The sequence below is a fragment of the Corythoichthys intestinalis genome, chromosome 11 (assembly GCF_030265065.1).
Source record: "Corythoichthys intestinalis isolate RoL2023-P3 chromosome 11, ASM3026506v1, whole genome shotgun sequence".
Lineage (NCBI taxonomy): Eukaryota > Metazoa > Chordata > Actinopteri > Syngnathiformes > Syngnathidae > Corythoichthys > Corythoichthys intestinalis.
In genome coordinates, this window is record NC_080405.1 from 44,808,194 (window position 1) to 44,824,145 (window position 15,952).

Genomic DNA, 15,952 nt, shown 5'->3' on the forward strand with positions numbered 1-15,952 from the left:
ATCATATTAAAACGTCCTAAATTTTCAGTGTGAAAGTTGGTACGGCAATAGAGATTTATTTTTGCATTGATCATTTAACCTATCAATTAATTAGGTTCAAATTGGTGGTGAGAAATGTAGCCCTGACCCCCGTTCGTCCAATCTGTTGGGTCTTATTACGGTAATGTCCATCCCCAGCAAAAAGTGTACATGCAGGTTATGCTGTTAAATCGTCCCCACCAATGTTGAGACCAAACCTATGCCCTTGTAATGGATCCATTTCAAGGAGTAGGGGGAAATTGCCGTGTAAAGAGATTTACTAGTTTCGCTGAGAGCGTGAATATTTTTTTGGTGTTGTTCGTGAACTACATTTCCACACAAACGCTCATTGAGGTACCAATTAGCTCAGCAAGGAGAAGTATGAGAGTCATTTTTCGAGTGTCCCGGAGCCCGCGAAACTTGGGTAAAAACAGCACATACATCAAGGTTTCGTCAGCCGTGATTGTGTATATCCGTCCGCCGAAACCGCCTAGTAGCAGATATAACAAGTACACCTGCCCCTCTGCTTTTATACGCGTTGTTGATATTAGCGCGGCGGCGCTCTCCCCGCCTCTCGGCACAATTTCATTCAAATTTGCCATTCCGTCCAAGACGGCCGTCCACTGCTTACTTTCACCGAAAAGTCCGATCCAAAATACTGTAATGCCCCGGATGGGGGGGATGAAGGAGAGGAGTCTGTGTTGGCTTAGCCACTTTATTGTGGCAACAATAATCAAGAAAAACAATAACAAAATAACAGCGGGCAGAATTACGGACATTACAATACACAATGAATAGATTGCCACTGAACCCTTCACACTAGGCTGTCACTAGTTTGAAACGGCCTTAAATTTTTCCTTTTTTAAACATCTCTTTTGCACGGAGTGGCGGCTTTTATTTTGGTGTGGCGGTGCGCCACAATAATTAATATGTACGGGAAACCCTGTGGTGAAGTATATATCGGAACTACCCTTATAAATGATATCAATTGAATGAAGGGGCCACTTTTATGTGTTAGGGCGATGATTTGGTTTTTCGCACCGAACATGCTTGTGGGGCATAAGTGCCGAGTCCTGGCTGCTGTAAATAGCGAAAATTTGTGAGTAATTAACACCATCCCCTAAAAGGTGTAAAACTGCCAAAAGATGCACCTACAAGTATTACTTTCATCAAAATTAAGCTCTGCAATTTCCATTGTTCTTTTGCACCAAATTGTCACAAGATTGGGGTGGGTGTTTTGACCCTAAGGACAAGTGGGGTTCTACACTGAAACAGAACAGTCAAGAACTTTAACTCGCATCCTTGCTGGACGCCTGTTCTGTAAACAAACACAGTGCAGCTCAGCTTTTGACTCATAGAGAACATGGCTTGTCGAAAAATGATACGCTTCACCAAAAATAAGCGGTTTAAAAATCATAACTGCCCTCCTGAGGGCAACCAAAACTACAGTGTGGCACACAATGAAAACAAGTTTGACACTTCTCCTTTACAGGAACAGTGGTTGTTCGTCTTCTTTGGGTAAACGGACCCTTCAACTTTGCCCCCTCCTCACTTTAAGAGGACACATGTTGCTGCCTTACACGGATGTAAAAAACCCATCTGTAGACACTAAATGCACAAGCCGAGCAATGAAAGCTAAACCGGGCCCGGCAGCTGCGTGCGACCCCCACCGCATACGGCATTACCTCAACCCCGCTCGACAAAACACAGGTTTCTCCTATTATAGCGCCGGATGGCTCGCGCTCTACGATTGGTTGGCCCGGAATAAAAGCAAAGGCTCGGTGAGTTTTAAAAGCCTACCTTTGGGATGAGGTAGGGGATGCAGGCGCGCCAGTCGGTCAGGAGATAATGTTATCTGGACACTCTTCAGTCGGCCGCTCGACAGCACCGCGGGGCCAAATTAGCGTTCCACCGGTGGACTGGCGAACAGCTGGAGACCAGGAGGGTTCTTCTTTCGCCCATCAAGCCCATAAGATGTTTCAAACCTGCAGGGAAAATGCCTTCTTGCTTTCACAATTGGTTTGTTAAAAGTGCTGTATTGGCCCGAATATAAGACGGTGTTTTTTGCATTGAAATAACACTGAAAAAGTGGGGGTCGTCTTATATTCGCGGTCTAGACATTAAACCCATTCACGACGCTAGATGGCGCCAGATATCATTGAAGTGATGTTCTGTCATGACAGATCTCAGCTACTCTCAAGTTTAACCAGTTTGCATTATTTTATTGCTATGTTTTTCCTTATTCAGATTTGTTTCAAGACTACAGTTAGTTAGATTTCACTTTGATGGTTAATGCAGTTATTGCAATTTTGTTGTTTTATCACAATAGATTGGTTTATTTACATTTCAAAAACCAGAAGCCATTTATGAATGTGATTGCACTTTAGTTTACATATGTAAATGTTCAGGTAGTGAGATTTGAATGAGGAACGATAACATGCTTTTTCTCTCAAATATATTGTTATAATCATGTTTCAGACGTACTGTAATTATTTTCTGTATAAAAATTAATTTGGGGTTCAAAAAGTCTTTTTTTAAACTTGAGTCTTATAATCAGGGCAGTCTTATATTCGGGCCATTACCTTACAAAGCAGAACTCGGCAATTCATCGATATAATTGATTCAATCCAGATATTTATATGTTTTTCTGTTGCCATTTTTTTCTAACTGACTAGAGAGCAGGAGTGTCATCTTTCTCAAAGGTCACGTCAATGTTATGGTATGGAGGGCCATTATTTCTGCCAACTTTGACTGCCACAATAGACTAATCAACACCTAATTGATTGTCAAATGAATTGACAACTACTATAGTCATCGTTGATTTTTTTTTTTTTTTGCAACAAACTGTCCGAACCCTCTTACTTGAGCCTCTTAATTGCAAATATTCTCTTATATATTTACATTTGTCTTCTAAAGCAACACTAGGTAACTTTTCAGGTTTGGTCAATTTTAGTGACGCCGGTGGACAAAAGTGGTAGTGTTTTGCCTTAAGGAAGACTGCGTTTCCCATTAAGATCACCGCACACCAGCACAGTGTCATGAGATCATGATCTACCAGTAGCCAGTGAATACGTTGTGGCTAAACAATAGCATATGACGGTTAGCAACCGTGTGGCTTAGTGTGACAAAAAGCCAACACCCCACCCGAATTCGTCAACAGTGACGGAATCACACTAGTGAGTGAAAGGCGGGCCAATGTTTATTCTTCAATATCCTTTTATCCCTGGTAGCCGCCCCTTTTTTTTCCCTCCTCGGACAAAACTTTTTGTCTCTTTTGCTGCTCTGCCATCTTCGCAGAATTTGCGCAAAAGCATTCGCATGAGCCGTCTTTATAATAAAAGGGAGAAGTGACGTATGCCGTAAAGCAGTAAACACATTTGTAGTTTTTGTGTGTGGCAGGGTTCCTGCCACCCTTCTCAAAGTTAATTAGTGCCGGTTAAAGCGATACAGACTCTCACAAGATATAAAAGAGGCGTCATTCAATGAGTTGTCAGTCGACATATCATTACAAATGTGATAAAAATAAAAGGTTGAAAAGTTACCTAGTGTTGCTTTAAATAAAAACAAATTGTGACAAAATATTTTTTATTATTAATTATTTGATTAAAATGGGGAAAGACAGCAAACGCTCCTTTTTTCTTTCTCTTTTTTTTTTTACACATTTATAATTGTTGAAAGTTGGATAGGTACTTCCAATTTGACCCAAAGCATTTTTTTTTTTTTTTTACCAGGGTATATGTGCGTGAGTACACATGCTCGGCGTTCGGTCTGGCGTTTCAGATACGGGCGCCATGGCCTGAGAAGTGGGTCACTTTGAGGCGAAGGAGGCCGCCGGCCACTTTGAGCCGCTTAAGTCCCGTCACGTAAACAATGGCACTTCACGGGGAGAGGCTCGTCTTCCTTCCTGCCTGGCTTCCTGTCCATCGTTCTGCCTGACTTGGCAAACTCAATGCCTAAACCCCCCCTCGCCACTTCCTCCCTCCCTCACCCATTCAGACCTCCTTCTCTACCTCCCTCTTAAATTTAGTGGCGGAGAGGAAGGAAAAGAGGCGACAACAAAGGAGAAATGATAAACGACGACAAAGCGACACGATTCTTCTGTGGAAGTCCAACATGGCGAGTCAACAAGCTTGGCCCTTTGACATGTAGATGGCAGCGGTGAAGGTGACGCGGGGGGGGTTAAAGTTGTGAATGTACTGATTGGCACCTACAGTGCCCTAAACTTTGAAAACCGCCCACGACCTCCAGTCCTTTCTCATGCGGGCCCAAGCACAGCAGATTGATGATCGCCACTGCACTTCCTCCTCAGGGAGCGCGACCTCAGCTTGAATAATGGCTGACCGTTGATTAGCCCGAGTCATTACCATTCAAGGCTAGCTGCCATTATGTGGCCGCACAATGATGGAATGCTAAATTAGTATGTCAGCAAAGGATAACCATTTATACAGAAAGGATAAGAAGATAAAGGTGCCAATCAAGGGTTAAATTGACTATTCAATTTTCTATCTCAATATTTTAAGGAAAGAATTCAATCTACTGTATGTTAATAGTGGAGATGGGTGAAATATGTTCCGGTAGGTCTGTCCCAAACGACAAATTTCCTCCCGATTAGTCATTTGTCTATTTTTACGATTAGGCGACTAATAAAGAAAAAAAAAAAAATCTTTTACTGATTTAGCAATGAAATTTTTGTTTACGCTTATTATTCACAAACATTTTGGAACACTTAAGGTCTTTATTAAAGTACTAATCAACATGTAATTAACAATAATTAATCAGACATAAACAATGAGGTCATATTTTGATAGCGTTTACTAGTAGAGGTGGGAATCTTTGGGCACCTAACGATTCGATTACGATTCAGAGGCTCCGATTCGATTAGAAATTGATTACTGAGGCACCACAACACCCACCCCCCCTTTTAATTTTTTTGTACACTAGTTCCAAAATTGTTCAAAAATCCTCTCAGGCTAAATAAACTACTATTTCAGTATCAAGATAAAGATAAAATACGCAAGTCCCCATTCTGTATCAACAGCTTTAAAATACATTCAATTAATTTAATGTTGTGAATCAACCGTTAAAGTTTTAAAAATTGCTCCCGTTATTCCATAATTTCCCTTCTGTCTACTTTCGACGTGAAAGTTTTAAAACTGTTTCATCATTTAAAGATGGATTCAAGTCAAGATTTTGCAGATTTGTTTTTTTTTTTAGATAAAAAGTAATTAGGTTCACTACAACAGAGCCTTCTAGATACAGTGCTGCTCAAAAGTTTGTGAACCCCCTCAACATTTTGGAATTTTCTATTATTTCAACCTGATTTCCTAATCAATCAATTCAGTAGTTTTTTTTTTTGTTTTTTTAACAGTTGTGTTGTCGAGACTAAATTAAAAAGAGTTTTCATCAACTGATGTAGGTGCAAAATTGAACTGTTTGGTCACAACCAAAACCGCCATGTCTGGCGAAAAGTCAACACTGCATACCACCAAAAGAACCTTCTCCCAACAGTGAAGCATGGAGGTGGGAATGTCAAGATCTGGGCTTGCTTTTCATCCTCAGGACCTGGACAACTCCACATAGTCCAGGGAATCATGAATTCTGAGGAATATTGTCAAATCCTAGAACATAACCTGACGCCATCTGTTTTGAAGTTAAAGCTTGGCAGAAGGTGGATCATGCAACATGATAATGATCCAAAGCATTCCAGCAATACAACCAAGGAATGGCTGAAAAAGAAGAAGATTCGTGTTCTGGACTGGCCCAGTCAAAGTCCTGACCTAAATACCATTGAAATGCTGTGGCGGGACCTGAAGCGAGCAGCTCATGCCAGACGCCCATCAAACCTCTCTCAACTGACTGCGTTCTGCAAGGAAGAATGGGCAAAAATCCCCCAAAGTAGATGTGAGAGGCTGATTAGTCACTACAGAAACCGTTTGGTTGAGGTAATCTCTGCAAAAGGAGGCGCAATATCCTATTAACTGAAGGGGTTCACATACTTTTGCACACATGATATCTGAGTTTTTCTTAAATCAACCACTTTTGTTAAATAAAGAATGACAATATAACTATTTCTTTTGTTTCAGTCCATTATTTGGAATGTCAGTATTGTGGATTTGGGTATAACTTAACATTTAATAAGGTTATTTTAGTTTTTTTTACAAAAAATCTGACCATCGCTGTGGGGTTCACAAACTTTCGAGCAGCACTGTAAGGCTGCTTTAAGATGGCGCCTGTTTACTAGCGCGGGAAAGTCTGTCATTTCGCATCTAGTTCTGGGTATGTGATCTAACACGGCCGTCGTCTGTCATTTCACATCTAGTTCTAGATATATGTGATATCTACCATAGCCGTATGTTGCCGTATGTAGGCATGTCCCGGTATGAGATTTTGACGGTACGATAACCGTGAGCAAAAATACCGCGGTTTCACGGTATCACGGTATTGCAATTATAGCTCCCAAAAATTTTGAGATGTATGGGTTAAAAAAAAAAAAAAACTTTTTTCCATTGAACAGGATTTTTTTTTTCAGACCATAGTTGCAAATTGGAACATGAATATATTGTTAAAATAAATAAATTATCAATAAAAACATATTTGAAATAAGATTAAAATAAATATAACTTAGACTACACTCACAGCCACAGCTCAAGTTGCACAAGATTACAGCAAGAACAAAATAATTTCTATAAAGTAAAAACACTTCTGAATAAAATTTTTAAAAATTTATACTACATGACTTTTTTTTGAGGGTGGAAAAGCTTAAGTGAAGTTTCGCCATTTTCAGCCACTGTGTCAACTCTAGTCTACATGATGTCATGCCTTTGTGTTAAAAAGAACATAAGGAATTCATAAGTTAGGTAAAAATGTATAAGTTAGTTAAAATGTCAATATTGTTGTGGAAAGGTTTCATCCAAAAAAAAAAATTTTTTTAAACACATTGGGAGTGAGACCTCACCTTGATCCAGCGAACGTGGATTTGTGCGTAGGGCAAGATCATCGTTCGCAATTAGCGATCTTTGATGCTATCACTTTTTCCCCTTCATTCAAGCGAATCAAGCTTGTTTTCTCACTCTGCGGCTGTAACACTCAACGAAGTTGCTCTCCCAGCTGAGCCTAGGCTAACATTCATCTTTGTAAGCTTTTACTTAGTTTGTATATTGAATTTGAAAGGAAAATGTGTGTTTTGTTTTGGGCGAACTTTTTCCATGGTGCTAATCTGTGGAAGCTACTCACATGGAAAAATCTAATTGTACATTTTAAATGTATTCATTTTGTATATTAAACTTACCACGATTTGAGAGCTCAATAAATTGAAGAACAGTACGCCTTATTTTTGGAGTAATTGTTTTTGGGTTAGCTGGCTGTGTAGCCGATAGCGTCACTCTCACACACAGCAACAAACGGGAGGGGGTGAGCGCTGCTGCGCCAAGCCGCTTCTGGCTGCATTTTTGACACAAGAAAAATAGCGAATACCGTCCTACGGTCTGACGGAAAATTTTAGTGGTTTTGAAACCGCGACGTTTTCACACCACGGTAAACCGTGAAACCGGTAACCGGCACATGCCTAGCCGTATGTTTGTAGCAACTAGCAACTGGGCGCTGTTTGTAGCGGCTGACAGCCGCAGTCAGGTATTATTGTTTTTTTTTATCTAGCAGCATGAGTTGAACATGATATTTACTCTCGGTCCGTTCCTCATTGCGTCCTGAAGACCGCGCTGACTGTGTTTTATTTCAGCTTTACCTAGTATACCGTAAATTCCGGATTACAAGCCCCTACTTTTTTCCCTCATTTTGAATCCTGCGGTGTATGCAATGATGCGGCCAATTTATCAATTTTTCTAACGACCGCCAGGAGCGCTCGAGCATAAAATGCAAGCATAAGACACGTGGAATATGTGTGTCGAGGAAGACGCTAGTTGGCACTCTTACCCGTATTTTAAGTTTGTGCTTTGTGCACGAATAAAAGTAGCAGACCCTCATCTTTGTGCATTAGTAGAATTAGCATAGCCTGGTACTCCAGACTCACCACTGTTCCAGCTATTGAGTATGGCCACCATTTAGCGGATAAAATTTTCAGAGCGGAGCAAGCCACAGCAAACAGACAGCGGAGTGGACCAATCAGCGACGGGCAGGACGAGGGACTTGCGCGCGGAAGTAAACATACGAGGAGAGCGGAGTTTATTCAACATGTTTGAAAAACACACGGAGAACAGTCTGGCCGTGCCAGGCAAGAATTAGCATATCCGCATCATGCCAGAAGAAATGGATATGATGTGCCGAGTTGAATTGAAGGTTTGGATGGCCAGCGGCGTCAGATCGTTTACAAAATGGTCGTATGCGAAGAGCAACTTTTGCAAAAGTCTGACAGCGTGGAGCAGCGTGAAAAAAAATCCACCATCACCAACGGGTTTCGAAAAGCCGGTCTGCTGCGTGATGAAGAGGACGACACGCTAAGGAGTGAGCTTGAGGAGTCAGCCAAGTGCCGTGTTGCTGGCGCTGTTTGGAAAGAAAAGTTAAGGTATTGTAACGATGACAAATAGTAACCCGTTAAGTTAGGTTGCAATTCTTTATTTTGGAAACTCGTCGAACAACACACGACTGCTGCCTCTAGCAGCCGACGCACACACACAGACACACCCGCAACAACAACGACAGCACGTCTCTTGCTCTTCCGCACCTCCCTTACCTGTAAGTCACGCGCTGTATCATAACCCGATTTGTTAAAATATGGTATTTAAACTTGGAAAACTGTGTATTTCTTTATAAATATTTCAGTTTAATATGTGGGCACACGCGGCTTATAGGCAGGAGAGGCTTATGTATGTACAAAATGCTTTTTCCTTTAAAAATGTACTGGGTGAGGCTTGTAATCCGGGGCGCTCAATGGTCCGGAATTTACGGTAATTCAATAATCAGAATTTGGATGTTTGTGAATCGTTCTCGAATCTTCCACGGCCGAATCGCGAATAATCTAAGAATCGGAAATTTCGCATGCCTCTATTTACTAGTGCGAAAGAATGGAATGTAAACATATTCAGAACACTGACTTCGCCTTTCCAACATTATTCAAAACAAATCTTTTAAAAAAAATCTAGCATTATTATTATAGTATACTACTATACATAATAGTATTATTAAAATTATAATAATCATTGCAAATCATATTTTTCAAAAAAGGGTGTCATTTTAAAGCTATTCATAGTGTAGAATCTGAATTCTGTAGTACTATAGTATTTACATATTATAGTGTTAATTCTAAAGTATGGGGGATTAACTCCAGAAATCATTATTTATATGAATCCTGATTTTTAAACGATAGCTATTATTTCATCTTATGTAAACGAAAAACAAACATCAAGTAAGCTTACATCCAGACATACTGTCACAGATTTATAATCACAAATTCAAGCATTAAGTACATTTCATGACCTGCTGTTCACCTTATTCGGGTGCTGTAAAATCTCACAGTGTTAAAAGGACAGACTTCCTGACGAATACAAGCCGCATTTTATTAGTTTACGGGCCTTAATGGGTCAACAAAAGAGCAACATGCTAGGTTCATTTATGCTCACCTAAACATGTGTCATACGCGTCTTTTTTCGCATTACCTAGGGAATTTTGTGATCGTCCGTCCGTCCATCCATCCATCCATCTTCGCACGCTGATCCGAGGTTGGTTTGCGTGTTACGGCATTTTGACATGCGTTGCCAGCAGTCCTAAGAGTTAGCATATAATTCATTAGGCAGCTATTGAGCAAATAACACAGTCAAAAAATATAATTTGAACCACAACTTTACCAAAACAATGTTACGATTATTGACTGTTTAAAAAAAATAAAAAATAAAAAAAAAGAGGCAAACTTACCTTGTCTGGAGTTCAATACGTTTACTTCCTCAATAACGTGGTTGAATTCTTCTTCTACTACTTTTGTTTCTTCTTCTACTACTTGTTTTTCTTCTTCTACTGCAAACTAGCTCATTAGCGTTCTACATGCTCATTCTGTGCTACTGTGTCTAATAAATGCCAAAATAGACAAAAGTGATGAGTGAGAAGAAAATCGAGTTTGTAAAAATGTTACCAAAAAAGTTTTAATGCATTTTAGTTTTTTTATAACAATTTGTAAAATATTCCATAATATTACAAAAACAGTTGATATTTGTACGAATAAATGATTCAAAATTTATAAAGGGTCTAAGTTGCCTCCCCATAATTTGCCCGGGTATTTTTTTTTTTAATTTTACAATTTGTCAAATTTAAGTGGCGGGCTGTTTGAAGTTTGGCAACATTTTTGTTCAACAAAATTCCTTGTGAATATGTATAAAATGCATATACAGCCATGCAACCATGAGCCAGATTTTCCTTTTTTGTTATTCACCATTTTAGTGCAGTTCAAACTATGCCCACATGCCAAATTTTGAGGCCCACTTCAGCAAGCGTTGCGTTTGAGCCTGATGTGGAGTCGGGGAGGACACAAGTTTTGACTAAGCTTTCCGGTAATACCTCGTTTATTGTTTGTTTGTTTATTATCATCATCATTGGTATCATTGACAATTACAAGATAGCATTGTGATATGATTAACCCGAAGAAAACTGAAGAAAAGACGAGGGCTGACGGGAGAAGTCTGGGCTTATCAAGTCCCGTCCCCATTAGACCAAGGACGCACATCATAACACGATAGAGTAGGCATTTCACATTGTGGTACATGTGAGTATTTTTTCTTTATGTTTATCATATTTAGTGTGAAAATAAGCAAGCTAAGCCCATTTAAGACTTAAATACTGCTAAATTCCCATGTAAGATGACGTTGGATTTACCCTTGTCATGGCTTTCATACATGGGGAGATGTATCAGGAATTACCAGGGTTGGACACTTTCAGACTTGTCCCGTGTTAGCGACTCGGCGCTTTCTGTGCGTGGAGGGTGGAGCAAGATTTTATAACCCGGACATTACGTCATTTTTAGTTGGCATCGGCAACAAAATAAACCACGCATTTCCAAAGATGGACGATGGACTGTCTCTTCCTTGTCTAAAATCGAGCAGCAATTTAATTTCATTATGTTTCCAGTTTAATTTTGATATCTTTCCAGTTTTCCATGTTGACAATTGCGAGGTTTGTTTACTGGTTTTCGTCTTACTGTGGAGAAAGAGTTAATGACAATCAGCTCACCATGGTATTTACGTCATCAGCCTTTACGCTGTGACCCGGGAATTAAACGGCTGCTTTCACACATGCCACGTCCCGGGTAAATCCTTGACATTATACTAGGCTACGCTACCTAGTTAATGTCCGTGTCATCTCCGTGTAATTCCACCCGGGAAATTGCTATCAGAAATAAGCGCCACCCATTTAAATCCCGGGATTTAACCGCCGTTCAATGTACTGTATGTCTGAAAGGGGCTTCAGAGGCTTTTACCTCACACCATTGTAATGACAAAATGGGTCACAGATTCATATGCAGAGACCATTTAAATTACTATTACTCTCTCTGACCAAAATTAGCTCTACTTGTTATTAGTTCTCATAAAATAATGATTTTGGTATAAATGAGATTGAGCTTTTTCACGTTAATTATAATAACATTTAGTTTCAGTACAGTCACATACTGTACTTACATCAGCTCAGAAAACAACAACTTTTGGTCAAGAGTCATTATGGTTGTGATAGTGTCGTGGCATTGGCATTGCACACAACAAATCCAGATAAAAGCGGAGCTAAGAAAGAGCTGGGAATAGAAAGTTAGTGAAAAGTTGTGGAGAAAGCAGAAGAAGAGACAGAGGGGATTTTTTCTCTGCAGGCATCTAGCGACCTTGAACAAGAAGTCTTTTAAAGTTGCACCTGTACAGCGCGTGGGGAGGAAGTCTGCATGCTTGATGTGGGCAATATGTGTACTCCAGGCCCTCAGGAAAGGAAAGAATTAGAGGGGCCCCTTTGTTGTCTACTCTCACTACACTTCATATATATTTTAAAGGCTCGAATACAAAAAAAAGCCCCCTACTCGCGCTCTCTCTCTCTCTCTCTCTCTCTCTCTCTCTCTCTCTCAAAAAAAAAAAAAAAGACCTTGGCGCAACATGGCGACGTTCCTGTAAAGGCCAATTGAGCGTTTGATTGTGGCCAAACACGGACACGGTTATGAGCACGCGTCTCAGCCTCGTCGTAAAGATGAGGCACTAGCGGACAGCTGGTTTCACTTTTTTTTTTCTTTGCGTTGGGTGGTGATTTTGCTCGCTAGCCCTCTCACACTTTCCTTTGTTCGAACAAAGTGTTCCTCTTTTGATGCGTCCTGAGTAATGGTGTGATATTCACAGGGTGGGCGCACGCTTTCCTTTCAACTCCTCCACAGCTGGCTGACTGAAACACATGCAGATCAAAAAGTAAATGCCACAGGTAACCGCAAGAGGCCGAAATACTTTTTTGTCTTTAATTTCTATGATCAACTTTGGAGTGCATACACAAACTGCTTTAAAGAACCATGCCATTTCATCTACTGCATTTTGGTCCATTTGACACCCACGTGACCCTCAACCCCTTCCTGATGCACTCTTCCTCTCTCTTTTTTCAGCTAAATCACCCCTCCAGTGGACAAAAGACCCCACCAGGTTCAAAGACCTTTAATAAATAAAAAGATGTGTGAGTGAGGGGTGTCGGGGGCAGGAGATGAAGTTCCACTGATCAAATCCTGTAATACCCTGACACATTTCTAGAAGCCCGTGCTTGAGCGTAAGCCTAAAATCAACAACAGATAAGCCCCTCTGTGTCCCTTGTCTTTGATCTGGAGGGGTGTGGAGGTGCTGTGGCGGTGGTGGGGGGGTAACTCCTAAGCTTCCTCTTCTGGACCCCCCACTCCTGTTGGATGTGGAGAGCCTGGAGGGAGGCCTAAGAAGATGCCTCCCAACCCTAGAACCTGGTCCTTGGGCTGTGAACAGACGCTAATGTGATTATTAGCGCATTTGTTGCCATTGACGGCAAGAAATGTCCAATCCATTTGTACAGGGAGGGCTAGCGTCAACGGTAGCGAATGAATTAACCTTGTCTACAAACTTTCACAGCCGAGCAGCCTTAGACATTCCTACACTCCTCCCTCGGAAAAAAATGTAAAGGACATAGACGAACAGAAGCTGAAGTGACGTTAGGTCACCTCCTAAATGGAGGCAATCAGAATTGCCTTCCTGTTTATTTTCACCCTATTCACACACAACTTGACCCCCGCCAAGACAACAAGCCACTCCCAATGTGAAACGGCACACCATTTTTTTTTGTCGTTATGGCTTTACAGCCTCGCGAAGCAAAGGCACAAACAACAAGCTTCATTCCCCTACACCGCCTTGAGCTTTAAAAACTGTTTACGTAGCGCGTCGGAGTACAAACATTCTGTGTGGACTAGTTTGGCAGGAGAGCTTGTAAAGCCAGAAAGTTTCTTTTGAAGAAGCAACAGCTTGTTAGGATATTTAGTGGTGTCGCCAAGGTCAGCTCAGCTAGCGGAAGAGATTTAAAATGCATTTTCTGTTCTGTATTTATTTTCAAGTATTAACTCATTAGCTACCATTGATGACGAGAGACGTCCAATCCATTTTCTATCGGGAGGCCTCCAGCCCCCCCAGTCAAATTGGATTCGATGTCTTTCACTGTCAACGACAGTAAAACATGGTCACTCAATGCAAGGTTCCCAGTTGAAATAGATTTGATTTCTATAACTGTCAAGAGCAGTAAATGAGTTAAACAAGAAAGTATAGGTATTCCCTGGGTTACGAACGAGTTCCTTTCCTATGCTGGCGACGTAACCCGAATTTTCATGTAAATCAGAATTAACCCTTTAAGTACCCCTAATTCTCAAAATAACTATCCAAAAAGTCCAACAGTCCAGTGGTACCTCTACATACTGTACAAAGTTAATTCGTTCCAGGACCGTGTTTGTAAGTCGAAATGGTTGTATGTCCAGAAGGATTTTCCCACAAGAATACATTATAATTAGGGGTGTTGAACGATTAAAATTTTTAATCGAGTTAATTACAGCTTAAAAATTCATTAATCGTAATTAATCGCAATTCAAACCATCTCTAAAATATGCCATATTTTTCTGCAAATTATTGTTGGAATGGAAAGATGAGACACAAGATGGATATATACATTCAACATACGGTACATAAGTACTGTATTTGTTTATTATAACAATAAATCAACAAGATGGCATTACCATTGTTAACATTCTGTTAAAGCGATCCATGGATAGAAAGACTTGTAGTTCTTAAAAGATAAATGTTAGTACAAGTTATAGAAATTTTATATTAAAACCCCTCTTAATGTTTTCGTTTTAATAAAATTTGTAAAATTTTCAATCAAAAAATAAACTAGTATCCCAGGTGCTCATGGGTGCTCAAGCCTATAAAATCAGTCGCACCCAAATGCCAGCAGAGGGCGACAAAACTCCAAAAAAAACACAACAAGTACACCTTTCACTGTGCTGTCATTTTAATGTTTGAGCGGGGCATGTGCGTTAATTGCGTCAAATATTTTAACGTGATTAATTTAAAAAATAATTAGAACCCGTTAACGTGATAATTTTGACAGCCCTAATTATAATTCCATTAATTCGGTCCACGGCCTGCAAAACTATACTAAATCCTTAGTAAATGCAGCTAGTACTATTGCAAATAGCAACTGCTCAGAGCAAAACAAATACATTATGAATAAAAATTGGAATAATAATATAATAATAGTAATAATAATAAAACCTGTAATAATGTAACGAATCGGGTTCTAATGTGGCGAATGTGTTTTGCGTGGTGCACCTGAACGCACCGCGTGGCTGACTTGACAGAGTGAGAGAGGACTTTTTACCTTCACTTTTCATGTTCAGCTGCGGCGGACAGTAGGCATGTAGTGTTGCACAAGTTTTGAAATAAATGCTTAAAAACCTGACGAAGCTGGCGACTGTTGGGCGATATTACCACCAGTGTTGTTGATAACGGCGTTATTTTTTTTCAGTATTGATTGATTTAATTAATTACTTTTCTCAGGGAAGGGAGTTGTGACGCCTTTGCAAATGCAATGCTAGGTGGCTCCAATAATACCTGACTGTAGCCGATAGCCTACAAACTACACTCAAATGATGCTAAGGTAGATATCATATGTATTATGACTAGAGGCGAAATGACAGACATGGCAGCATTAGCACATGTATAGAGAACTAGATTCGAAATGATCGACTCACCAGCGTTAGTAAACAGCCGCCATCTTAAAGCAGTAGACTTCTCAGGAAGGCTCTGTTGTAGAGAACCTTCCTAGCGAACCTAAGTAACTTTTGATCTAAAATACTCCTAAATCGGCAAAATCTTGACTTGAATCCATCTTTAAATGATGAAGCAGTTTTAAAACTTACACATGTCAAAAGGAGACAGAAGGGAACTAATGCAATAACGGGAGCCATTTTAACCACTTAAACGGTTGATTCACAACATTAAATGACTTCCAAACATAGCAAAGGTACTATACATATATATTCAGGTAACTGAGTTTCTAACTCGATTACTTTTTGGGAAAAGTAATTTGTAACTGTAATTAATTACTTTTTAAAAGTAGGATTAACAACAGTGATTAACACAATAATATTTGTTACCTTAACTTACTATAAAGACTGGTGAACGGAGGTCAGAGGAGGACTGTCGAGATCATAGACATTCTGCGGCCGTATTGTTGAGCCAGTTAACCGACGCGCACACTACGCTCATTTTCTTTCATTTTCGTCTTCATTTCAATGGTAAGCCTCACCTTTTTCCTTTTTCACCACCTGCACTAACATTCTTGGAAGTCATGTTGATTTCTCTCACAAGAAAATCCACCGTGCATCCGCCTTGCGGGAAAACAAAGAAACTGCGGTGCTGTCATAAATCTTTGTATGTCGAGCATGTCGTCAAATGTGGAAACAAATGGCGAG

The 15,952-nt window shown here is 40.2% G+C and overlaps 1 long non-coding RNA gene across 2 annotated transcripts in view; it reads right to left on the reverse strand.

The window, feature by feature from the left end:
- LOC130924322 (uncharacterized) overlaps positions 1-9,950 on the reverse strand; it is a 177,839-nt gene extending 167,889 nt beyond the window's left edge. For both annotated transcript variants that reach the window (XR_009064858.1, XR_009064857.1), the window contains exons 1-3: positions 9,883-9,950; positions 9,627-9,734; positions 1,819-2,003 (exon numbers count right to left, since the gene is read on the reverse strand). This is a non-coding gene — a long non-coding RNA (uncharacterized LOC130924322). The remainder of the gene's footprint in view (positions 1-1,818; positions 2,004-9,626; positions 9,735-9,882) is intronic.
- Positions 9,951-15,952: the final 6,002 nt, after the last annotated feature.